This window comes from Dipodomys ordii, unplaced genomic scaffold, assembly GCF_000151885.1.
Source record: "Dipodomys ordii isolate 6190 unplaced genomic scaffold, Dord_2.0 Scaffold42, whole genome shotgun sequence".
Classification (NCBI taxonomy): Eukaryota; Metazoa; Chordata; class Mammalia; order Rodentia; family Heteromyidae; genus Dipodomys; species Dipodomys ordii.
This window is the reverse complement of record NW_012267258.1, coordinates 2,407,733-2,433,105: the sequence shown is the minus strand read 5'-3', so window position 1 is coordinate 2,433,105 and position 25,373 is coordinate 2,407,733. Positions and strand designations below refer to the sequence as shown.

The window sequence follows — 25,373 nt, the reverse complement described above, 5'->3', positions numbered from 1 at the left end:
AAAAAAAAAAAAAAAAGAATTGTCCTTTCTGGGTATGCATGTATTACTTCACATATTTAATTATTTAATTACAGATATATATTGCTATGTACTAATTGAATGTTTATTGTTTGGATTATAATCTACTACAGTCATCACTTATTTCATTGCTCAAACTCTGCTCTAGCCATTGAGAATTATTACAGATTGGCTCTAGTAATTTTTTTTTTGACTCCCAAGGAAGATTTAATCCTGTTGAGCCTTCTCCCCACACACATACACAAAAAAAAAAATGGAGCTGACACACGTAATGGACACACAAACACCATAAAACAGTCACAGACACTGAGACAGCCAACTCACCCACTGAGACATAGACACAGCCACAAACATCCCCCACACGAGACAGACAGCCACGGAGACGCTGACACCTCTCAGGAAGACAGATTCCTCCGGCTCTAGTAATTTTTACAAAACATCCCTACTTTTTTTTGGTGGTGGTCTTTCCTTCCCTCCCTCCCTGGCATCATAACAAGCTCCAGGCTTCTTCTTTTTCTTTCACATTTCCCCCACCACAACCCACTTTTTCAAGGAGCTCTACACCAAAAAAATCTTCTCAAACAGTAACTTTGCTTGTGTCCTTGCCTCTTCAAATCTTCTCATGACCTCCTTCTACTCTGAGTACAGAGCAATCTCCCCAACACAACCTGAGGAGTCTTGCCTTATTCTGGCTCAGTAACAATTCTTCTGAAAAGCTTTCTGAGACTGGTCACTTCCTAAAGTGATTCCTGCAGGACTGTACTGTAAAATGCAACTTGTCCTGTGAGGAGGAGGGAATTCCTATGTCCTGTCAGAAAGGGAGCTCCTTGAAAAAGGAAGGCACTTCTGTATTTCTGACCTCCCCCCACATCCTCTGTTAGTCTACCTTTCTTCCAACAAGGCTGTAAGGCCCTGAAGACCTTTCCTCTAGGTGCTACAGGGATGGCTGATCTCCTTTCCAGTCAGAAAAAGAGCAGAAATAAGAGTCCTATGGGAATGTGCAACGGACTCATTAAATTCTCTATCCCTATCTCTCCTCCTTCAGCCTGGCTCCAATGGCTCCAAGCCATATGGAGGACAGTAAGAGATAATTTTAGCTTTGTCTCTCGTGTTGAGATGATCGTTTCAACGCCCTCAGTCTGGCTGGGGATGTGGCTCAGGAGTAGAAGCTTTTGCCTAGCATGCGTGAGTCCCTACATCCCATCTTGCGCACTGAAAACAAAATCCCATACAACCTAAGAAAAAGCTCTTAACTGATTCCCAGGCCTAAGTGGTTCCCTCTGGCAAACAGGATATTTTAAAGATTATTTCTAAACAGATAGGAGACAAGGCTTGGTATTGGGAGAGCAGTTAATTCAGAGATGGGTCAACTAACTCTTTTGGGAATTTTTGGAGTTTTCAGTGGAATTGGGGACATAAAAAATTCAGTAGCATTTGTTAAAAAGAAACAATGAATGATTGGAAAAAAGAAGTTAAGAAAACAATCTTATAGGGCTGGGAAGGTGGCTCAGTGGTACAGCGCTTGCCTTGCATGCTTGAGGCCCTGGGTTCGATTCCTCAGCACCACAGAAGCAAAAAGAAAAAAGCCGGAAGTGGCGCTGTGGCTCAAGTGGTAGAGCGCTAGCCTTGAGCTGAAGAGCTGAGGGACAGGGCCCAGGCCCAGAGTTCAGGCCCCACGACCGGACCCAAAAAAAAACAAACAAACCGAAAACAATCTTATAATAGCTACTGTGCAATAAAATACTCAGGAGGAAATTTAACCAAAAAGGTAAAAGACTGAATACCATAAACTCATTAAAAAAAGGGTAGCGGGGCACTGGAGGCTCATACCTGTATTCTTAGCTACTCAGGAGGTTGGGACCTGAGGATCTCGGCTCAAAGCCAGCTCAAGCAAGAAAGTCTGGGAGACTCTTATCTCCAATTAACTACCAAAAAGCTGGAAATGGAACTGTGGCTCAAAGTGGAAGAGCACTAACCTTGAGCAGAAAAGTTCAGGGATAGCACCTAGACCCTGAGTTCAAGTTCCAGGACTGGCAAAAGATAAAAAGAAAAAAGGAGGGCTGGGTGGCACATACTTGTAATTATAGCTCTTTGGGAGGCAGAGGAAGGTCTGTGGTCAGCCTGGGCAAAAGCATAAGACCCTATCTGAAAACCAACAGCAAAAAGGACTACAGGAATGGCTTAAATGGGGAACATCTGCCTAGCAAGCACCAGGCTTGAAAAAAGAAAAAAAGAAAAAAAAAAGAAGCCAGGTGCCAGTTGCTTACGCCTGTAATCCTAGCTACTCAGGAAGCTGAGATCTGAGGATCACGGTTCAAAGCCAGCAGGAAACTCCGTGAGATTCTTATCTCCAATAAACTACTCAAAAAGCCAATGGCACTGTGGCTCAAGTGGTAGTGAGCTTGTCTTGAGCGAAAGAAGCTCAGGGACAGCACCCAGGCCCAGAGTTCAAGCCCCAGGAATGGAAAAAGAAGCACCCAGGCCCAGAGTTCAAGCCCCAGGAATGGAAAAAGAAGAAGAGGAGGAGGAGGAAGAAGAAATAATTAACGATACACATAAAACCAAAAATAGTCTGTACTTATGGATTGGATTAATACTATTAAATGTTCATGCTACAGAGTCACTTTAATTCCTATTAAAATTCCAATGACATTTTCCATAGAAATAGCAATCTTAAAATGTATATGTAACCATAAAAAAATGAATAGACAAAGCAAGCTTGAGCAAAAAGAACGGATCTGGAGGCATTACACTACCTGACTGAAAAAGCTATCCCAAACCTATTGTATTCAAAACAGTGGAAGATATAAAAAAGCAGACACTAAGCTGGGCACCAGTAGCTCATGCTGGTTATCACAGTTACTCAGGAAGCTGAGATCTAAGGATCACAGCTGGAAGTCAAGCAGGAAAGTCAGGAGACTCTTATCTTCAATAAACCACCAAAAAGCCAGAAGTGGAGCTGTGGCTCAAGTGATAGAGTGCTAGCTTTGAATAAAAAAAAACTAAGGGATAGTGGACAGGTCAAGAGTTCCCAAGACTGGCCAATAAATAAATAAATAAATAAGGCGAAGGGCTAAATGCTGTTGGCTAGTGACTGTAATCTGAGCTACTCAGAGGGCTGAGATCTGAGGATCATGGTTCAAAGCCAGCCCAGGCAGAAAAGTCCCAAAACAGTCATATTTCCAATTAACCCACAAAAAGTCTGAAGTGGAGCTGTCGCTCAAGTTTGAGAGTAGCATCCTTGAAAGAAAAAGCCAAGTGAGAGCTTGAGTCTCTGAGTTCAAGCCTCAGTACTAAAACAAAACAACAACAAAAAGAAGGCAAAAAAAAAAAAAAAACAAACCACCAGAGACAGTTGTTAAAAGAAAACATACAAGCCGGGCACCAGTGGCATGAGCCACTGGTAATCCAAGCTGTAATCCAAGCTACTCAGGAGGCTGAGATCTGAGGATCGTGGTTCCGTGCCAGCCCAAGCAGGAAAGTCAAGAGACTCTTACTTCCAATAAAACACTCAGAAAACTGGAAGTGATACTGTGGCTCAAGTGGTAGACTGCTAGCCTTGAGCTGAAGAGCCTAGGGACAGAACCCAGGCTGAGTTCAAGCCTCACCACCAGCCTGCGCACGCGCGCATGTGCGGGCGCACACACACACACACACACACACACACACACGCACACGTGCACACACATACACACGCACACACACACACGCACACAAGAAAATGTACAAAGGGCCAATAGATGAATGTAAAGATGCTTACCATGACTCATCATGAGAAAATGCAAATCAAAACCATAATGAGATATCACCTCCTACTTATAATAAAGTCTTGTTATCAAAAAGATGAAAGATAACTAAGATTGGCTAGGTTTTGGAGAAAAGGAAACTACTGCATATTGCTGGTAGCAATGTGACTAGTATAGCCATTATTGGAAATAGTATAGAGATTTCAAAAACACAAACAAAAACAAAACAAATAAAAGCAGAAGTACCACATGATCCAGCAATCCCACTACTGAGTATATAGCCAAAGGAAATGAAATCAGTATGACACAGAGATATCTGTTTTCCCGTGCTAATTGCTGCATTATTCACAATAGCCAGTCTAAGTAAATGGATGAATAGATAAAGGCAAGGTGGAATGTACACACATTGGAATATTTTATTTTTTTGGAATATTTTATTTATTTTGTTTTTGGGTCTGGTCGTGGGGCCTGAACTCTGGGCCTGGGTGCTGTCCCTCAGCTCTTCAGCTCAAGGCTAGCATTCTACCACTTGAGCTACAGTGCCACTTCAAGCTTTTCCCTTTTTGCTTATGTGGTACTGAGGAATCAAACCCAGGGCCTCATACATGCAAGGCAAGTGCTCTACCACTGAGCACCTTCCCAGCCCCATGGAATATTTTAAAACTAAAGAAATACTATTATTTGCCATAATGTGGAACAACCTGGAAGACATATTTAAATGAGATAAAACAGGCACACAAATACTGCAGGACCTTACTTATTACATGTAGAATCCGAAAAAAATAGACTTATAGAAGTAGAGGGTGAAGTGGTAGTTACCAGAGTCTAGGGCTTGGGGGTGATGGTGACACTGGTTAAAAGATTTAAAAAAATTTCCATTAGGCTGGGTGCAAGTAGCTCACATCTATAATCCTAGCTTCTCAGGAGATTGAGATCTGAGGATCATGGCTGGAAGCCAGCCTAGGCAGGAAAATCCATGAGACCCTTAGTCCAATTAATCACCCAAAAGCTACAAGTGGAACTGTGGCTCAGGTGGTAGAATGCTAGCCTTGAACAAAAAAAAAGGTCAGAGGGCTGGGAAGGTGGCTCAGTAGTAGAGCGCTTGCCTTGCATGCATGAGGCCCTGGGTTCCATTCCTCAGCACCACATAAGCAAAAAGAAAAAAGCCGGAAGTGGCGCTGTGGCTCAAATGGTAGAGCGCTAGCCTTGAGCTGAAGAGCTGAGGGACAGCGCCTCGGCCCAGAGTTCAGGCCCCATGACTGGACCCAAAAAAAAAAAGGTCAGAGATGGCACCTAAATTCTGAGTTCAAGCCCCAGGACTTGCATAAAACAAAAACAATCCATCCCCAATCAGTCTATGTTAATTAGCTTGATTTAACCATTCTACAATATATTACATACATTGTTGTACACTATAAATGTACATCATTTTTTTTTGTCTATTTTGTCATTGCAAGCAGCAGGAAGGACACACAGAAGAAGAGCAGCTAAGAGGGGCTGAAGTTGTGAGCTCTGAAGGAGTTTCCTATTTCCCTGGCCAAGGCCAGTTCCTAACTCTCCTTATTCCTTCCTCTGGGTCGAAGATGGGAGTCAGCAACCTTTCAAAATCCTAAGCAAAACCAGAGCCAGGTACCAGGTCTCAGAGGCAAGAGGCTACTGGAGATAACAGTAGACCTCACTGCTGGAACCAACATTAGCTACCTACTGTCTCTCTGAGAGAGAAAAGCCTGGAAGGCCACAGCCTGAAGTGGCACATAGCCTCCTCTAAGGGCTTGAAGGCTGCACCCATAGGTCTATCAGAGGTGAGTAGATAAGCCCCTCTGTCTATTCCCCAGCGCCTGATGACCCAAGCCTCATATCTTAATCAATCTTTCTTCCTTTCCTTTCCTTTCTGTTCCTTTCCAGCACTGGAGCTTGAACTCAGGACTTAGGGCTCTTATTTGGCTTTAGCTAGTCAAGGCTGATGCTACACCACTTGATCCATACCTCTACTTTCAGCTCCTTTGCTGGTTAATTGGAGAAGAGGGTCTCTTGAATTTGTCTGCCTGGACTAGCTTCAAACTACGATCTCAGCCTCCTGAAGAGATGTTAGAATTATAGGTGTGAACCACTGGAGCCCAGCATCTTGACTGCTTCTTATGAAAGGAACAGATTCCTAAGAAAGGAACCTCTTCTCCACCCACACAGTTCCTGTGTTGACCTAGTGGGTGCCATCCAGCCAGAGCCTGGATGTCACCTCCTAAATTGCCATTTGCTCGGAGAGGAGAACAGCTCTGATTTACCCCCAAGTTCCCACTGGGCCCTCTTTTGTGCCTACAAATAGAAGTAAGGCTTTCTGGGTTCTAGCTCTGGCTTGCCAGGAACCTAGGTAAAGCCCAGAAAAGCCCAGAAACTCCTGTGAGCTTCAGTTTTTCTGTTTGTAAGATGGGAGTGAATTCTCTTTAACATCTCTCTCCCAGCAGGAGAGAGATAATCTGTATAATTTCTATATAGATCTCAACTTACAGGACTCTAGGCATTCACACACAATGAGACCAAAAGAAGATAGATACTCTTAGGGGAGGAACACAATGGCACAATGCCTTAGATCATATAAAACAGTATTAATCAAAATTAACTCCAGGAAATGGAAACAAGAGCTTGTTGGTTTTTTCTTTCTTTTTATCTTGTTTGTTCATTTTATCTGTTTTTTTTTTTTTGAGGGGGGAAGGGGGTCAGGGGAGTACAGAAATCTAGGGACAAAAGATGAACAAATGCAGCAGTGGTACTTACTAGACACTATATGTTGAAAATGAACTTTACAACTTGTGGATGGGCACAGGAGGGAAATACTGGGAGACAGTGAAGGAAGAAGTAATACTGTTCAAAAAGAAATGTACTCATTGCATGACTTATGTAACTGAGACCCCTCTGTATATCACTTTTATAATAACAATAAAAGGTTGGTCATGGGGCTTGAACTCTGGACCTGGACACTGTCCCTGCGCTCTTCTGCTCAAGGCCAAAGCTCTATCACTTGAGCCACAGCACCACTTCGGTTTTTCTGGTGGTTAATTGCAGATAGTCTCACAGATTTTCCTGCCGGGGCTGGCTTTGAACCTTGATCCTCAGATCTCAGCCTCCTGAGTAGCTAGGATTACAGCAAAACTTTTTTTTTTGGTCCGGTCATGGGGCCTAAACTCTGGGCCTAGGTGCTGTCCCTCAGCTCTTCAGCTCAAGGCTAGCACTCTACCACTTGAGCCACAGCGCCACTTCCGGCTTTTTTTTTCATTTTGCTTATGTGGTGCTGAGGAATGGAACCCAGGGCCTCATGCATGCAAGGCAAGAGCTCTACCACTGTGCCACCTACCCAGCCCCAAACTATTTTTTAAAAAAGAAAAATGAGGGCTGGGAAGGTGGCTCAGTGGTAGAGCGCTTGCCTTGCATGCCTAAGGCCCTGGGTTCGATTCCTCAGCACCACATAAACAAAAAAAAAAAGCCGGAAGTGGTGCTGTGACTCAAGTGGTAGAGCACTAGCCTTGAGCTGAAGAGCTGAGGGACAGCGCCCAGGCCCAGAGTTCAGGCCCCACGACCGGACCCAAAAAAAAAAAAAAGAAAAGAAAAAAGAAAAATGACAGATCTGGAAAAGGACGGAAACTGAGAATATATTCCCCAGCCCTCACTGGCCAGGGCAGGATAATGGGGGAGGGGGTCAGGAGTTCAGTGGTTCTCTGAAGTGGCCTTTCTTTAACAAGTCTGTAGGCTTCCTGGGAAAGTAGTGGGGGAGGGGGAGGTAGGGACAGCAGAGCCAAGAGCTTTAGGCTTCTTCTAGCCTGGGGGACAGGAAGTGAGGTGCTGTCTACAGAGGAAATGAGAAGCTAACAACCTTCTAACTTCCCCTCAGTCTATAAGGAAAGCAGCCTTCAGCTTCAGAAACCTCAGAGGCCCAGAGTTAGGAAAACAGAAGCAAAGCCGAATAGTGGGGCAGGGAGGGGGGAGCGGGGTGGGCAGGAGGAGGAAAGGGTTCCCTAACATAACCTGACTGAAGAGTAAGATTTCTAGGCCCCAGGGGTCCCAGAGACTAGGATAGCCCGGAAGAGAAGCTGAGCAAGCTAAGCAGATGCAGCACTGCAGATCTTGTGTTGCCATATCTGCTGCAGTCCTGGCCCAAGGTTTGTCATAGCAGTGAGCTACATCACACTCCCTGGCATTTGCTACTCCCAACCCTGGCACACACCAAGATAGGGCAAGCCTTCTGCTTGCTCTTCCCACAGTATCTTTTCTTTAATTTGTACCTTGACACAGATTCATGCTCATTTATGGGGTATAGTATTATAATTCAATCTATATATACAATGTGTATTGATCAAGTCAGAGGATTATGGATCAATCCTTTACAGCCATCATCACAGCTCTAATTCTGTAACTGTTCAGATATTTGATGAATATGGACGCTCTTTTTTTTTTTTTTTTTGGTCGGTTTTGGGAATTGAACTCTGGGCCTGGGCTCTGTCCCTCAGCTCTTCAGCTCATAGTTAGTGCTGTACCACTTGAGCCACAGTGCCACTTCTGGTTTTCTGATGGTTAATTGGAGATAAGAGTCTCACAGACATTCCTGCCCCAGCTGGCTTTGAACCACAGGAGTGAGCCACCGGCGCCTGGCTTAATATGGACCTTCTTGATTACCATTATATCTACAGAGACTAGAAACACCAGACACAGAGTAAGTTCTACAATATCTTCTGGATGCTGTACAGGGGCTCTGACCTGTGATGCGACTGAGATCAGGAGGACTGTGGGTCAAGGCCAGCCTGGGGAAAAAGTCAGAGACCTCATCTCATCAAATAAGCGGGCCTGGTGGAGAATACCTACAAGAGTAAGAATGTGTGTGTGTTATGTGTGGTTTGTGTGTGTGTGTGTGTGTGTGTGTGTGTGTGTGTGTGTATGTATGTGTGTCTTTTCACCTCTTAGCTAATGAAGCTGACCACTCTAAAATATGCTTTGGATGGTAACCATGTAATGCCAATTAAACCTAATTCCAAACTTTCCATTGGAGCATTAATACTTAAATGATTGGCTGGGTGCCTGTGGCTCACACCTGTTTTCCTAGCTACTCAGGAGGCTGAGATCTGAGAATCGAGGTTCAAAGGCAGCACAAGCAGGAAAGTCTGTGACTCCTATCTCCAATTAACCACCAGAAAACCAGAAGTGGCGTTGAGGCTCAAGTGGTAGAGTGCTCACCTTGAGCTGAAGAGCTCAAGGATAGTGCCCAGGCCCAGAGTTCAAGCCCCATGACCAAAAAACCCCCCCACAAAAACAAAAAAAAAAAACCCAAAACTTTAAATGATTGTTTTACTCAGTGACAAATTAAATATGTGATGTACACACACATATATAATGGTAGATTATATATATCTTATATATATCATGTCAGATATTTATGAAGGTATTAATTGATAACTTTTGTGCTATATAAATTATACACTGTTTTGAATCCTAGAAGATTTAATAAATATTCCACTGACATAGAATTGGATATTTATTTTCTTTTATCAATAGATATTCCAGACATCATAATCTTCATTTCATGAAGCTATAATATAAATGAATCTTAATTGAAGCTGAAAAAAATTGAAAAATAACTGAGAAATAACTAAAATAGAAAGGATTGGTGACGTATCTGGGGGTATGGCTCAAAATGGTAGCTTGTTTAGCAAGTGTGAGGCCTGGAGTTCAAACCCCAATACCAACAAAACAAACAAAAACCAAATATCTGCTGGCTGAATGACCTAGCCATAAGCTTGAAAATTCCTCAGACTAGAACTAAATCCTGACAGTCACAGCATATGGAGAATGAGCACTTCTCATAATTTGGGATCAACTCTGGGAGCCTGAGGTGGATCTGAATGTTTGGGTATACACCATTCCCTTCCCCCCATAAAACAAAAAATCATAGGTTAAGATCCTGTCAAGGGGAGGATCTAAGGAGGCAAAGGAAGCCAAGAGCTGGTGGCTCACGCCTGTAATCCTAGCTACTCAGGAGGCTGAGATCTGAGGATGAAAGTTCAAAGCGAGGCTGGGCAGGAAAGTTCATGAGATTCTTATCTCCAATGAACCCCCCAGAAAACAGAAAGTAGATCTGTGGTTCAAAGTGATACAACACTAAGCATGAATAAAAAGAGAACAGGGACAGTGCCCAGGCCCTAAGTTCAAGCCCCACAACTGAAAGAAAAAAAAAAAAAAGGGAAGCAGAGGAAGTTGAGAGGTGATCATGTCAGGGGGTAGTGCCCTCATGAAGAAGACTACTGCCCTTATACAAGTAAGCTGAGAGAGATTCCCTTTGCCCCTTCCCGCATGTGGTCCTTATAAGACACTGAATATGCTAGCACTTGATCTTAAAGTTCTCAGCCTCCAGAGTTGGGAGAAACAAAATGCTGTTGCTTTTAAGCTATGCAATTTATAATTTTGTTATAGCAGCCCAAGAAGACTAAAACAGCCAGAAACAGGAGTGCTAAATGCCAAGAGAAACATACAAATATCCAAGTGTTACCAATAGGTAACATGACACATAAAGCACATATGCTATATGCTATGTTTTAGAAAGAAAAGGAAAAAAGAACATGTTATTCATATTTGATTTTGTATAACAAAACTCTGGAGAGCCTGAAAGTGGTGACACATACATATAATCTCAACACTTAGGAAGCAGAGGCAGGGTGATCACAGAGTTTAAGGCTAGCCTAGTCTATATTAGAAAGAGCCTGTCTCAAAAAAAAGGTAAGAGGCTGCCTGTAATCCTAGTTACTTGGGAAGCTGGGATCTGAGGATTGTGGTTCAAAGCCAGCCTAGGCAGGAACGTTCATGAGACTCTTATCTCTAGTTTACCACTAGAAAACGACAAATGGACCTGTGGCTTAAGTGGTAGAGCACTAGCCTTGAGCAAAAAAGCTCAGGGATGGAACCTAAATCCTGAGTTCAGGACTGGGGCTAGGGGGGAAGAGGAGTGAAGAAGGTAAGGGTGTAGCTCAGTAGTAGAGTGCTTGGCTAGCACTCTTAAAGGCCAGCATTTGATCATCAGCAGTGAATAAAAAACAACTCTGGAGAAATATATGAGCAATTGTTTATGGGGAAAGAAAGGAATGGAGGGGAGAGTAAGGTTCCTATAAAAGTCATTTTAGGAAGTGGCGCTGTAGCTCAAGTGGTAGAGTGCTTGCCTTGAGCTGAAGAGCTGAGGGACAGCGCCCAGGCCCAGAGTTCAAGCCCCACGACCGACAAAAAAAAAAAAAAAAAGTCATTTTGAATTTTTTCCCCTGGGGCCTCATGTTTGAGCTGTATCCTTCATTCTGATTTTTTGGGGGGCAGAGTTGGGGCTTAAACTCAGGGCCTAACAATTGATGGGCTCATACTATAACTTTTTGTTGAGATTTTTTGGGAGATGGAATCTAGTGGACTTTTCTGCCCAAGTTGGCTTCAAACTTTGATTCTCACAGGTAAGTCACTAGTTCTTGGCTCATTTTGATATTTTTTTTTTTTGCCAGTCCTGAGACTTGAACTCTGGGCATAGGCTCTGTCTCTGAGCTTTTTTTTTTTGCTCAAGGTGAGCGCTCTACCACTTGAGCCACAGTGCCACTCTGGCTTTTTTGAGTCGTTTATTGGAGATTAAGAGTCTCACAGAGTTTCCTGCCCAGGCTAGCACCGAACCTCGATACTAAGACCTCAGCTTCCTGAGTAGCTAGGATTACAGGAGTGAACCACTGGTGCCCAGCTTTCATTTTGATTTTTCAACTCTGCAAAACTATGGTAGTGAAACTAAAATCTTTTTTCCCAAGTACTGGGATTTGGGTGTAAGCTCACTTGAGCCACACTCTCAGCCCATTTTGCTTTTAGTTATTTTTCATATAGGTCTCATGTTTATGTGTGGGCTGGCTTGGACTGGGATCCTTCTTTTTATGCTGGGATGATAAATGTTCATCATCACACCAAGCTTTTATTGGCTGAGATGAAGATCTCACTAACTTTTTGCTTAGGCTGGCCCCAAACTTCGATCTTCCCAGTCTCCCCATCTTGAGTAACTGGAACTACAAATATGAGCCACTGTGCCCTGAAGTGGGTGGAGAGAACTTTAAATTGGGTATGATGGTGCATGCTTATAATCCCAGCACTCTGAAGGCTAAGGCAGAAAGTCATTATTATGTTCGAGGCCAGCCTGGCTACATATTAAGATCCTGTCTTCAAAAAGAACCAGTGAGGGTTAGGAATGTGGCTTAGTGGTAGAGTACTTGCCTTGCATGCATGAAGTCCTAGGTTCAATACTCAGTACCACATACACAGAAAAAGCTGGAAGTGGTGCTGGGGCTCAAGTGGTAGAGCGCTGGCCTTGAGCACAGAGGGGCTCAGGGACAGAGCCCACACCCTTAGTTCAAGCCTCAAAGAAACAAAACAAAAAAACCTTTTAGAAGGAAACTGTGGATGTATTTCAGTGCTAGAGTGCTTTTACCTAGCATAAATGAGATCCTAAGTTCAATGACTAGCACTGCAAAAAACAAAACAGAACAAACAAACAAAACTCCCAAACTACTTATAGTGCTTTTCTTCTCTCCTTCTTAGTTTGTGTATGTGTTGTTTTGGTTTGTTTGAGACAAACTCTCCTTATGTATCCCAAGCTGGCATAAAACTTGAAATCCTTCCCTCTCAGACTCCAGAGCACTGGGATTACAGGTATGTGCCACCATACCTGACTGCTCAGCATCCTAAAACTCCTCTTTGCTATGGTCATCTACCCTCTTCCTGGGGGCAGGGACCATTTTCTAGGACAAGGTAGCAGGTGAGGTGGTCTGGCCAGATGAATGTGGGGTCTTAGACCACAGGACACCAATGCCTTTCACTTCCCTAGGGCTAAGGCAGAGGCCCTAGAACTCCAGGCTGTAGTGTAAGCCCAGAAGTCACTCAGGGACACCTTTATTGGGGGGGGAGGGTAGGGGGAGTAGTGCTAGGAATTGAACCCCGAGTGTCAAACATCCTAGGCAACTATGAAGCTACATCCCTAGCCCATCCATGTCCATCTCTGCCTATGTAAGAGCTCTTTTCTGTCTGGACTCCTGGGAAGGGGGCAAATCTAGTCAAGAGCAGAGACAGGAGAAACAAATACCTCCCAAGTTGAAGGTTAGAGGGAGGAGGCTGGGCAAGGGGAGAGTTCAGAGCAGATGGGGGTAAGGGGAGCAAACTACTCCTGCTGCAAGCAGGTTCTGGGGGTGTCTCAACAGATCCCTACACAAAGAGCCCAATTATAGCCTGCACATTGAGAGCCAAGTTGGGGTGAGGTGAATCAGCCCCTTAGAAATCAAGGGCCACACCCCAGGAGTTTTATTTTAGGGTCCTTCATAGCCCTGTTTAGGGAAAGAATGTCATCAATCACTCCCTCAGAGAATCAAGATCAGAAGCAAATTTAGACTGGGACTCAACACCTAAGTGGCACATAAACTTTATAGGCAATCACAAGAGTGTGATATGGGGTCTTCTCGCAAGTGAAAGTAGTTATAATTATTTTTTTTCAGCGTTGGAGATCAAACTTGGGACCTTTCACATGTTAGGCAAGTATTTGTTTTATCATTGAGCCACACCCCAGTTCTGTAAATTTATTTAATATATAAAGTAAAAAGTTCAGTGCAAACTGTAGTACCCCCATAGCTTGAGGACCAGTATAAAGCTAAGAGTGCTGGGCCCGCCTGGGCTCTTCTCAGCAGCTGCTAGGTTTTTAGAAATCAGTAATAACAGCAATGATAATTCACCTTAATAACACCCTGGTCTCTCTGGGCCTCTTTCATCTACGTAACTCTCAGAGCTGAAAAAACCGTAATTATGGAGCAGGTACCACACCCCAGTGACGAGGTGTTATTAATCCATGAGCACTGGCTGGGAAACTGAGGCTCAAGGAGAAGGAGTACACCTCACCTAGTGCAGAGGACCTAGGTACCAAGGGCTGCTGAACAATGGGAAACTGGAGGTGCTGTCTGCATACCTTCAATGTTTTGGGGAAATACTGAAGACAGGGAAACTCATTCAAGACATGGGTTTGGGGTGAAGATCAGGAAGGAGCTGGCTATATGTCCCAAACTCTCTCTCTGGACTTCAGGAGGTTTGGTGGGCAGCCCTGGCTAGGAATCAGGGCCTCTGTATTGGAGCCCCTGAATCACCCTTCCAGAGTGTGGCTGATGGCTGATGGCAGGCTGACGGCTGCCTGGGCACCTCTGCTTTCTGGAGTGCATTCAGGCACCACAGAGTGTGGGCTCCACCCTCCAGAGCTCTGGGCCTCAGGCACAGACCAAGAGGAGAGAATGGGGGAGGGCACCTTATAGCTTTGTGGGAAGGATCCCCATTAAGAACACATCAAGAGGTAGGGGAGCCATGCCAGTGGCTCATGCCTGTAATACTTGGGAGGCTGAGATCTGAGGATCACAGAAACCAGCCTGGGTAGGAAAGCCCAAGAGACTCTTATCTCCAATTAACCAGGAAAAAAACAGAAATGGAGGTATGGCTCAAGTGATAGAATACTAGCTTTGAGCAACAAAGCTCAGGAACAGTCCCCTGACTTTGAGTTCAAGCCCTAGTACTGGCACCAAAAAGAAAAAGAAGGGGCTGGGAATGTGGCTCAGTGGTAGAGCACTTGCCTTGCATGCATGAGGCCCTGGGTTCAATTCCTCAGCACCACATAAGCAAAAAGAAAAAAAAAAGCCAGAAGTGGCGCTGTGGCTTAAGTGGTAGAGTGCTAGACTTGAGCTGAAGAGCTGAGGGACAGCGCCCAGGCCCAGAGTTGAGGCCCCACAACCAGACCCCCAAAAAAATTGGGGGGCTGGGAAGGTGGCTCAGTGGTAGAGTGCTTGCCTTGATGCATGAGGCCCTGGGTTCAATTCCTCAGCACCACATAAGCAAAAAGAAAAAAAAAAAGCTGGAAGTGGCGTTGTGGTTCAAGTGGTAGAGTGCTAGCCTTGAGCTGAAGAGCTGAGGGACAGCGCCAAGGCCCAGAGTTCAGGTCCCACGACCGGACCCCAAAAAAAGAAAAAGAAAAGTAGAGAGATTAGGGATGTGATAGAGTGGTTTGCCTCACATACAGAGGCCCTAGATACCATGCCTAGGACATTAGGAATAAAAAACATCATCAGGAGGCTGCTTTTTGGGACCTAACCTCGTATCTGCAGCCCTGCCCCCATCCATCTCTGGCACTGATCCTAATGCAATCCTTTCCACACAACCTAGTCACTGCTGCAGAAAGCCTGCATAGGAAGCCCAGCTGACTTATGCTGTCCAAGACGGGCAGGGGAGTCACAGAAGCCTAAAGATCTTTTTCTAGTGACCATGGAAGGAAGCAACAGAGAGCAAACGGTATGGCACGGCCCCTGCAGATACACCCACGGCCTGTCATGAGCCAAGTTCCGTGCAGATGCTGAAAACAGACAAAAGCTCCAACACAGGGAACATAGACGGGACAAGCCAGGTAGCAAAAAATGACCTTGTCCTCTATCCCTCAAGATAGTGTCTAAAGGAAGCTATAAAGGAAATTTTTCTTTAGCAGGTGAGATAGAGAGTTAACCAGAATTCCTACAGTGCTGGGTTAACTGACCTAGAGGGGAACATGAGTTAACACTCTAACCTTCTAAAGGCCAGCTTCTTGCAATCTAGGTTCAAGAACTGACCCTGTCAGCTTTAAATACAATGTGGCTCCCTCTGGGCCTTAAATGCAATATGGCTCCCCGATAAATGAAAAATTTAAATAGAATGCAACCATGTAAAACTAGATCGGAGGCCTCCGTCTGACACTCAGCACCACATGAATCACTTCCCCCTCAGGACTTCAGTTTCCCCATTTTTAACATGAGGGTTTTGAACTAGACTGTCTCTAGGATTCCTTCCAGCCTGTGGAAGCTCCACGTTGTTTTGATGTGGTGGCAGATCTCTCGATTGATTTACATAAATTTGCATGTTCAATCAGAAATCCTAAACTCCAAGTACAGAAAATCCAATCAGTCCATTAGTGCAGCCAGACAGGCTAGAATAGCCTGCCAGGTTTGGGTGAGGGTTGTCAAAACTGCCTGTGGTAGTAATGGTGACTTGAGGGAAGGAGGTGGGTGCAGCAGAAGTGAAAAAGGGCATCTGTTCAGAGGACTGATGGGCCAGGGATCCTGCTTCAGCTGTCCTAGCTCCTTCAGCTTCTAACGGGGCCTCTGGCTGGCCAGCCTCAGAGCCACACCCCAAGACAGAACAGCAGCTTCTGCCTAGCAACAGCTGCATCCTTCACTCTGACAGGGACTCCACCACTAACCACTTTCTGGGAAAGTGACCTCCCTGGGAGCTTCCATTATCCATTTCAAGGGCTCACAGCAGTGAGAGGGGTTTCTTAGGCTCTATGCTAGATATATCTTGCTGCAGATTTAGCTATATAGGGCAACAGGGTCTGTGGCAAAGAGCTCGTCAGGCCCAGGAGAGCCTGCAGAGGGCAAAGCATTGCAGAAGAATGAGCCTCACATCCCAGGGCCTCTCTTAACCACCACCTCTCCTTCAACACCCCCTTTACCTGGGAGACCAAAGCTGAGAACAAACAAGAGCATAAGGCCTTCTGGCTCCTGGGCTGGAAAGCAAGTTTCAACCTGGAGAACCTAACTCCTCAGAAGCCCTACCTAACTGCCAGGAGGGAAGGGGGCTGGGAAAGAAAGTGGGTGAGGGCAGCTGGGGAGATTCCTTTAGTCTGTTGCCTGAGAGCTAGGGCTCTGAGCATAGAGGTAAGGTGGGTAGGACCAGGGGGTGGGATGGGCAGCAGCAGTGGGGCCCTCCTTGTTCTCTTCCTAAAACAGGGTGGATGAGGGTGCTGGGCTCCCTGGCGCAGATCCTAAAACAAGTCCCAACAGCTGAGATCCAAACTGTCTCCTGGGAATCTGCTTACCCCCGCTGGCCCTTGGCTGCCTCCTCCTCTCTCAACTCCTCCCCTAACACTCAACTCAAAGACTAGTCCAGCCAGGATGTCTCACCAGAGGCCTTGATGGGTGGGCCAAGCCCAAGCCAGCCAGAGTTCATATCCCAAGGCGTCAGGGATGAGCAGAACAATGATTTGTTCTTAGGCAAGAAAAGAAGTTTTGCTTCTCTCTACCCCAAGTTATAATATTAAGAAAGTGTCACCCAATACTTTTTCTCTTTAAATGGAGCTGCCCTAAGCCGGGTTCCTGCTAGTCAGGAGGCTGAGATTTGAGGACTGTGGTTCAAAGCCAGCCCAGGCAGGAAAGTCTGTGAGACTCCTATCTCTAGTTAACCACCAGAAAACTGTTAAGTGGCACCGTGGCTCAAAGTGTTCAAGGTGCCTTAGCAAAAGAGCTCAGGGACAGCACCCAGGCCCTGAGTTCAAGACCCATGACCAACCAACCAGAAAAAAAAAAAGAGAAACTGCCAGTGCGCTATTCTCTCTTCTACAGTTATGTACCAGTGGAACCATTCAATGTTAAAATATGGAGATTTTAGAGCTTTCTAGTCCAACTGTTTTTTTGCTTTGTCTTGTTTTGTGTACCAGTGGAACCATTCAAGGTTAAAATATGGAGATTTTAGAGCTTTCTAGTCCAACTGTTTTTTTGCTTTGTCTTGTTTTGTCTTTGTTGTTTTTCCTGGTGGTACTGAGGTTTGAACTCAGGGTTTCAGGTTTGCTAAGCAGGAGTTCCACCACTTGAGCCACAGCTCCAACTATTTGGCTTTGCTTTTTTCAGATAAGGTCTTGACATTGACCTACAGGCCTCTAACCTGCATCCTCCTAATCTCTACCTTCTGAGTAGCTGAGTTACAGGGGAGAGCAACTATTCCTGGCTCTAGAACCTAATGCTGCTTTAGAAATAAAAGAAACTAAGATTCAGAGCAGCAAACTGCCTTGGCCAAGGTCACACAACAAGCTAGGCAAAGCATGGGACCAGTGCTTCTCATTTTCAATCTAATACTGACACAGGTTTCCACCTGCTTACCAAGAACTACCTTGTTCTCTGCAGCACAGGACATTAATTATCTCAGTAATCAGCTATAAGGATGCTGGAGGACTGAAAACACTCACACAGAGACCACACAATGAAAAACTTAAGTACCTAATAACTCCTCTTCAAAATACACGTGGTTTCTTTGAGACAAAAAAATACACTAATTCTGCTGGGCGCCGGTGGCAACTCAGGAGGATGAGATCTGAGGATTGTGGTTCAAAGCCAGACCAGGCAGGAAAGTCCAAGAGACTCTTTATCTCCAATTAACCACCAGAAAACCGGAAGTGGCGCTGTGGCTCAAGTGGTAGAGCACTTGCCTTGCGCTTAAGAGCTCAGGGACAGTGCTCAGGCTCAGAGTTCAAGCCCCAAGACCCACCAAACAACAACAACAAAAACAATCCCACAACAAAAAACAAAAAACTAGTCCTAGGTTCTTCTTAGGAAAGGGGGAAGAACTGATTGGAGAGGTGAAGTTTGTGCCTTTCTCTGATCACACAAGGGGGCTCAGAAAGCCAGCTGGCATGTCTGTAAGAAAGGGTCTACAACAAGGCAATTGGGGTGCCTTCATTATCCCTAAGCAAATTAATCATACAGTAATTAGATATGACTCCTTCTCCACCATCCCCCAAGACCACTTCTGTACCAGGCCTTTGCCTCCAACCACTTTCTCTGGCTGACAATTGTGCTTAACACTAGGACTTACGGAGAAGGGGAAGAAGTAGCAGGGAGAGAATAAGAGAGATTACATTTTAAGTCAGGGAACCCCTCAGTCCAAGACCCCTGACTCGCTAGAAAGGGAAGGCCTATAAGCAGCAGCTGGGCAGGCTGGGTGGGCTTGGCTGAACCAGGTCTGAGCAGCCTGGAAAACCAGGCCTGTGGGAAGTGAGGGCCGTCTGAACCCTTGGGGTAGTGCCAGGGCTGGAGAGACCAGGGGGCTGCTTTGGGTTCAGAATAACTACAGGATAGCTAGAGTTTGCACAGCCTTCCTCTGAGGCAGGCCAAACCAGGGGAGTGTCAGGCACAGATAAATTCTCTACATTCTTCTGGCACCGCAGTCAGGACCCGAAGAGCCTTTGCTGCCGTCGCTGCCCTGTCCCTACCCTACTCTAGTTCAATCCTTCTTCCTCCCTTAGTCTTCAATGTAGAGCTCCAGGAACTCCCTCCTTCCCGCAGCCCCTGCAAGGCTGTGAAGGGCTGCTTCCCTGGCTCGGGTCTTTCCGCCTCTCCCCGCCTTCCCCACGCCCTACAGCCCCGGGCCACTGGGACTGGATGGAGTGCGCCGAGAAGCCCCAGGCTTGGCTCCGCGCCTGCGCTTGGAGGACTCTTCTCCCCCCCCCCCCCCCCCCACCTCAATCCAGCACCGCTAAGCGGCACCCGGACAGTGGGTGCGGGTGGGGTGAGATGCGCAGCTGGGGCAAGGTCAGTGCTTTCAAAGAGCGAGGGAGACCGGCCACCGGAACATCCCCCACTCCCGAAAGTTTCCCTTCCGGGGCCAACGAGTGTGCGCGAGGATGGCGCAGGGGGCGGGAGGGTGTGGGGTGGGGGTGGACAGAGTCGCCACCAGGACCACCCCCCCACCCCTCCTCCGAGAGTGCGGCAGGAAGGATGGGGAGGCAATGAGGTGCGGGCCGGAAGCCTTGACGCCCTTTTGGAACCAGGCTGCCACAAGAGCCTTACCCTCCCCAACACCCCTCCGCCTCGCGCCCAGAGCTTACAGACCACCCCAGCTCACTGCTCTTTAAATCCCAAATAAGACTAGAACTCACCGAAATCAGATGTCGAGCTGGGCCAAGACAGGCCGAATCTGCTGGGTCCATGGCCGCGGCTCGGGGGCGAGAACGGCGAGGAGGGGGGGCAGAGAAAGGGGGGTACCGGAGCCGCCTCTTGGATGTCAAGGCTTTAAAGGGGCCAGTGAGCCCCGCCCCTCACATAGACCGCGCCCCCTCATCCAGCGTAGCCAATCCGAGCTCACTCTGCATACGCGCCCCTCCCATCATCGTCCAGATGTTCCCAGGACGAGCGCTAAGTCTGCCCGGCCGGCGCGCGCCGCTTCCGCCTGAGTGGGAAGGGCTTCCCCTCCCCCTCCCTGTGGAGAAACCTCCCCAGGGCTGGCCCGGCCCAGTAAACCTCCCCAGTGCCCCGGTTGGCGACGCCCAGCTAGGCTCAGCAGGGGTGGAGTGGGGGGAGTCTAGAGCCGTGAAAGCTAGGTACACCCCGACCCACGAGCATGCGCGTCTGCTTCAGTGGGGTTGGGCTTGCACGTGTATATGTAGTTGTGAGCGTTGGTGTTTGGTTTGCCTTCCTGCATACGTGTTGGGTGTAAATCCATGGGAAGCGGCTTGAGTGCTTTCGTGGCCTTAAATGCTCCCGCCTACCTAGCCATCTGGAAAACGGCTCTAGGAACAGGCTCCGCTTACCAGAATGCTGAGCTGGCCGTTTTCTCACTGGGAAATTAGTGTAGAAAAAAGATACAGCCTTGTTTTGGCCACTCACTATCTCAAGAACACCAGTCCAAACCACCGGCTTAAAGAAGCAAGGTAAACTAAGCTACTTAGAGCCCTATTCAATACCATTTTCATTGGTCCTTAAACATCAGTTTGCCCTTGTCCGGAGTCTTTACAATCCTCACAACACGCACTGAACTGACTGGCCCAGATATGAGGTTATGAACTGAGTTCTGCAGGGGAATAGAAAGGCATATTCACAGTGTCTGCCTGTTTTTATTAAAATTGCTTCTGCTGCAGGTATACACAGGACGTGACTTAAAGGATCATGTTAGTCCAATAAAGGAACATAAAAACAGAGGAAGCATAGATTGCTCAGATTGATTATGATTAAGAGTTGCTCTCTGGAGGAAGTTTTTTATTTAAAATGTGAAGTACACAGAGAACTTGAATAGGAAAGAGGCAGGATAAGGATAAGAAATTACCTGACTGGACAGTGAGCAGATCACCTTAGTATAGGGTGGAAAGTGGGAAAAGTTAATGCAGGAGCTTTTGTATGATATCAGAATGGGAAAATGGATGATAGATGAGAAAAGGAGTTATTTTTTTTCTGGCCTCGAACTCAGGTTCTGCTTGCTATAGCCTCCCAAGTGCTGGGATTACTGGTTGTGCCACCATACCCATCAGTTTATTTATTTTGTGCATGTAGACAGGTGCTTCACCACAAAGCAACATCCCAACCCTTCTTTTTTTTTTATCTTTTTAACCTTATATAGATAGATAGTGACAACCTTAGATAGATAGTGACAACATAGGAACCAGATAGCATTTTTTTTCCTGTTCTTGGGGATTGAATTTAGGGCCTGCGTGCTGTCCCTGAGCTCTTTTGCTCAAAGCTAGTGCTCTATCACTTTCATCCACAGCTCCATTTCCGGTTTTCAGGAAATAAATGTCTCATAAGACATAAGTGTCTTAGAGACTTGCTTGCTCAGTCTGGCTTTGAACTGGGATCCTCAGATTTCAGCTTTCTGAGTAGTTAGGATTACAGGCATGAGCCACCAGTGCCTGGCTCAAAATTTGTTTGATATCAATGGGCTAGTCCTGGGAATATAACAAAAATTAGACATGTTCCTTCCTTCAAAGAGCTTAGAAGTTCAATATGTGTCTGATGCATTCCTAAGCTTTTGGGTGGATAATCTTAAAAGTCTTGCAGGCATTTTTTTTTGGATGTTCCCAAATAACTGGATTTTTAGAAGCAAACAGAGCATCTAGATATTTTACATCTTCATTCAGATGTTTATTAAATTCTTGTTTAATAAACACAGCCAGAGCATCTGCACTTTCAGAGCAAGTCCCTTACTTGAAAAGCACTTGTAAACTTGATGGTTTTATTTATTTTTGTGCTGGTCATGGGGCCTGAACTCTGGGCCTGGGCACTGTCCCTCAGCTCTTCAGCTCAAGGCTAGTACTCTACAACTTGAGCCGCAGTGCCATTTCTGGCTTTTTCTGCTTATGTGGTGGTGAGGGTGCTGAGGAATCGAACCCAGGGCTTCCTGCATGCGAAGCAAGCACTCTACCACTGAGCCACCTTCCCAGCTCAACTTGATGGTTTTAACATTCAGTCTGGCAGATTCTTTTCTTCTTCCTCCTCCTCATCTTCTTTTTTATAATACTGGAGTTTGAACTCTTGGTCTTGTACTTGTTGGATAGGCAATCTGAGCCACTCTTATTATCATCTCAGATTTTTGTTAATTTTTATTTTTTATTGTGAAAATACTGTACAGAGGGGTTACAATTAGATAGGCAAGATAATGAGTACATTTCTTATCAAGCATTGTAGCCTCCTCCTTTGTTTCCCCTTCCCATCCCTTCCCAGCCTGCCCCGGCACCCCTCATCAGATTTTGACTTTCGTTGTTGTTGTTCCTTGTGGGGCTTGAACTCTGATCCTGGGCAATGTCCCTGAGCTCTTCAACTCAAGGCTAGTGCTCTAACACTTTGAGCCACAGTGCCACTTTCGGTTTTCTGGTGGTGACCTAGAGATAAGTCTCATGGACTTTCCTGTCTGGGCTGGCTTTGAACCTTGATCCTAAGATCTCAGTCTCCCTCCTGAGTAGCTAAGATTACAGGTGTGAGCCACTGGCATCTGGCTGATTTAGCTTTTTTTTTTTTTTTAATGGTTCACAACCTTTATATTCTTTCTCTCATATTATTTCTCTCTTTGTTTCTCTTTCTGGAAGTATAAGAGTTTGAACTTAAGGACTCCTGCTTGCTGGGCAAACCTTCTCTTGGTGACAACAGATGTTCTATCATCTTTTTCAGTGTTTAAGACACTTTTTTTAGAGCTATTATTCACTTAAAATTATTAAAAATTAGAAGTCCCCATCAGATAATCCTAACTACTCAGCAAGTTGAGATCTGAGGATCATGGTTTGAAACTAGCCTAGACAGAAAAGTTCCAATGAGACTCTAATCTCCAAATAACCACTCAAAAAAAAGAAGTGGTGATGTGGTTCAAGTAGCAGAGTGCTGGCCTTGAGCACAAAGAGGCTCAGGGACAGCACCCAGGCCCTGAGTTCAAGTCCTACAACTGAACAAAAGGAAACAAACAAACAAACAAAAACATGTAAGTCCCAAAGTTACTTCTTTATCCTTGATATGCACCAATAATCACACATTGTCCTTTGTAATAGTTACAAAAAACAAGCTAGCCCTCTTAGGTGTCTGGAATTGTAAGATGTTAGCAACAAACCAGTTTAGTGGTCTGGTCTATGTATGAATGTAGTGCTTATGACATACTGGTAGATGACTTCAAAAAACCACTCCCTTGCTGCTCACATTAGTACTTGAATGAGGTTCCCACTTCAGTTTACTATGTGGTCATCAACTCAATCATGGAGCATCTTCACTTCTCAAAAGCTGATAGTATAGCCATTTAGCCATTGTGCTACACTGGTGTGGCTAAGCTGGCCTAAGTTTAGAACTCCTGACAGCAGCTGGTCAGGTCAAACCTCTAGAAACATTCTAATTTAGCTGTTCTTCAGGCTGGATTAACTCCTAAGCATATTTTAATGTCTTCCTAGTCAGTAAGGGGAAGGAGTTTGTTACTGTTAACTCAATAGGTTGTTATTACCAGTGGTTAATTCTACTCAAGACAATCATATTTCTTAGATTCCAATAGCAGTGCTAATATAAGCTTTGAAATCTCTTACTTGGCACAGGTATTATAGATCCATCAGATCCATGGACCCCCTTTTCTACTCCTGATGAATTGAAGGCATTTTATTGAGCCTTAATTCTGTATTAGGTAATGTTCACATGGTATTAGGCAAGTGATATGGAATATGATTGGAAAGGCAAACTGTGAAGATCATGCTTTATCTAAGGGCAGTGCAGACCCCCTGAATGGATTTAAGTAGGGGTGCTGGTGAAGTGGCATATTCAGTTTTGCATTTTTGGAAAAGATCATTGGTAGTTACAGTGTAGAATAGAGAAAGCAAGACTGAAGTCAGGGACACAGAAAAAATTTCTAGAAGTTGTATGAAATGGAATAGGAAAGTGATAGAGGTGATAGACCAATGACTTTCAGCAATAAATAATAGTAACATCAATAGAGCTTTGGACTGTGAAGAAAAAGTTAAGCCAAGGCCTCCGGTTTGGGTACTTTGCAGATGGTAGGACCACTCACTGAAGTCCAAAATGCTGGAGGAAGTGTAAGTTTGGGAGATGATATGCTCACTTTCACAATGATTGTCCTCATCATGCATGGAGGACATCCAAGTAGAAATGTGTCCCAAAGAGATCAGAGCTTCCCAATTATTGTGCCTCAGAGTTAATGAGAATGGGAATATTCAGCTCTGTAACCACTGTAATCACTGAGACCACCAAAAATTAGCTTCATTTCCAACAGTTCCATATCTCTTTCTCCCAACACTGCTTTCTTTAAAATGCTCTGCATAGCCAAGTGCCAGTAGCTCATGCCTGTAATCCTAGTGATTCAGGAGGCTGAGATCTGAGGATAATTGTTCAAAGCCAGCCTGGGCAGGAAAGTCTATGAGATTATTATCTCCAATTAATCACCAAGAAGCTGGAAGTAGAGTTATGGCTTAAGTGCTAGAGTGTCAGCCTTGAGTGAAAAAGCTCAGGGATGGCTTCCAAGCTTTGAGTTAAAACCACAGGACTAGCACCAAAAAAGAAAAAGAAAAAGCAGCTCTGTAACATTGAATCTGAGTTCCTTATTACTTCCTTACTGAAAGCAAATTATTGGACACAATAAAATGTGTGTTTTTAGAGACATTTCTGTTCTAAACCTTTGGTCTAGTAAGCCTAAATACAGCCTTTAGCACATATATAGTGCCATAAGAAGGTAAGTAGTAGCACCTTACTTTTGTTTAACACTAGTCTGTAAAAATACCTTTACATTCTTTAGGTCATTTGGACATAGGTAAAGAAAGGTGTTATTTCAGTTGTACAGAACGTTTCCTGCAGGGCAGGAAATGGATTAAAAGGTAGGTGACAAAATTAAAAAATAAATAAGTATGCAAGCAAGCAAGCCAGGCACCAGTGGCTCATGCCTATAATCCTAGCTACTCAGGAGGCTGAGATCTGAGGATTAAAGTTCAAAGCCAGCCCAAGCAGGGAAGTCCATGAAACTTTTTTTTTGGGGGGGAGGGGGAGTCCGGTCCTGGGGCCTGAACTCTGGGCCTGGGCACTATCCCTCAGCTCTTCAGCTCAAGGCTAGCGCTCTACCACTTGAGCCACAGTGCCACTTCAGGCTTTTTTTTTTCTTTTTGCTTATGTGGTGCTGAGGAATTGAACCCAGGGCCTCATGCATGCAAGGCAAGCGCTCTACCACTGAGCCACCTTCCCAGTCCCCCATGAGATTCTTATCTCCCACAAACTACTAAAAAAAAAAAAGTGAGGGGGCTGGGAAAGTGGCTCAGTGGTAGAGCGCTTGTCTTGCATGCCTGAGGCCCTGGGTTCCATTCCTCAGCACCACATAAGCAAAAAGAAAAAAGCCGGAAGTGGCGCTGTGGCTCAAGTGGTAGAGCACTAGCCTTGAGCTGAAGAGCTGAGGGACAGCGCCCAGGCCCAGAGTTCAGGCCCCACGACCGGACCAAAAAAAAAAAAGTGGTGGAGCTGTGGCTCCAAGAGTAGAGTGCTAGCCTTGAACAAAAAAGCTCAGGGA

At 45.5% G+C, this 25,373-nt stretch overlaps 1 protein-coding gene across 1 annotated transcript in view; it reads right to left on the bottom strand.

Moving 5' to 3' along the window:
* The window catches only part of Nckap5l (NCK-associated protein 5-like), a 43,904-nt gene extending 24,314 nt beyond the window's left edge, over positions 1–19,590 (bottom strand). Inside the window, exon 1 of the mRNA XM_013018694.1 lies at positions 19,510–19,590. The gene's annotated coding sequence lies outside the window, so the exon portion shown is untranslated. The remainder of the gene's footprint in view (positions 1–19,509) is intronic.
* Between the last annotated feature and the right edge of the window lie 5,783 nt (positions 19,591–25,373).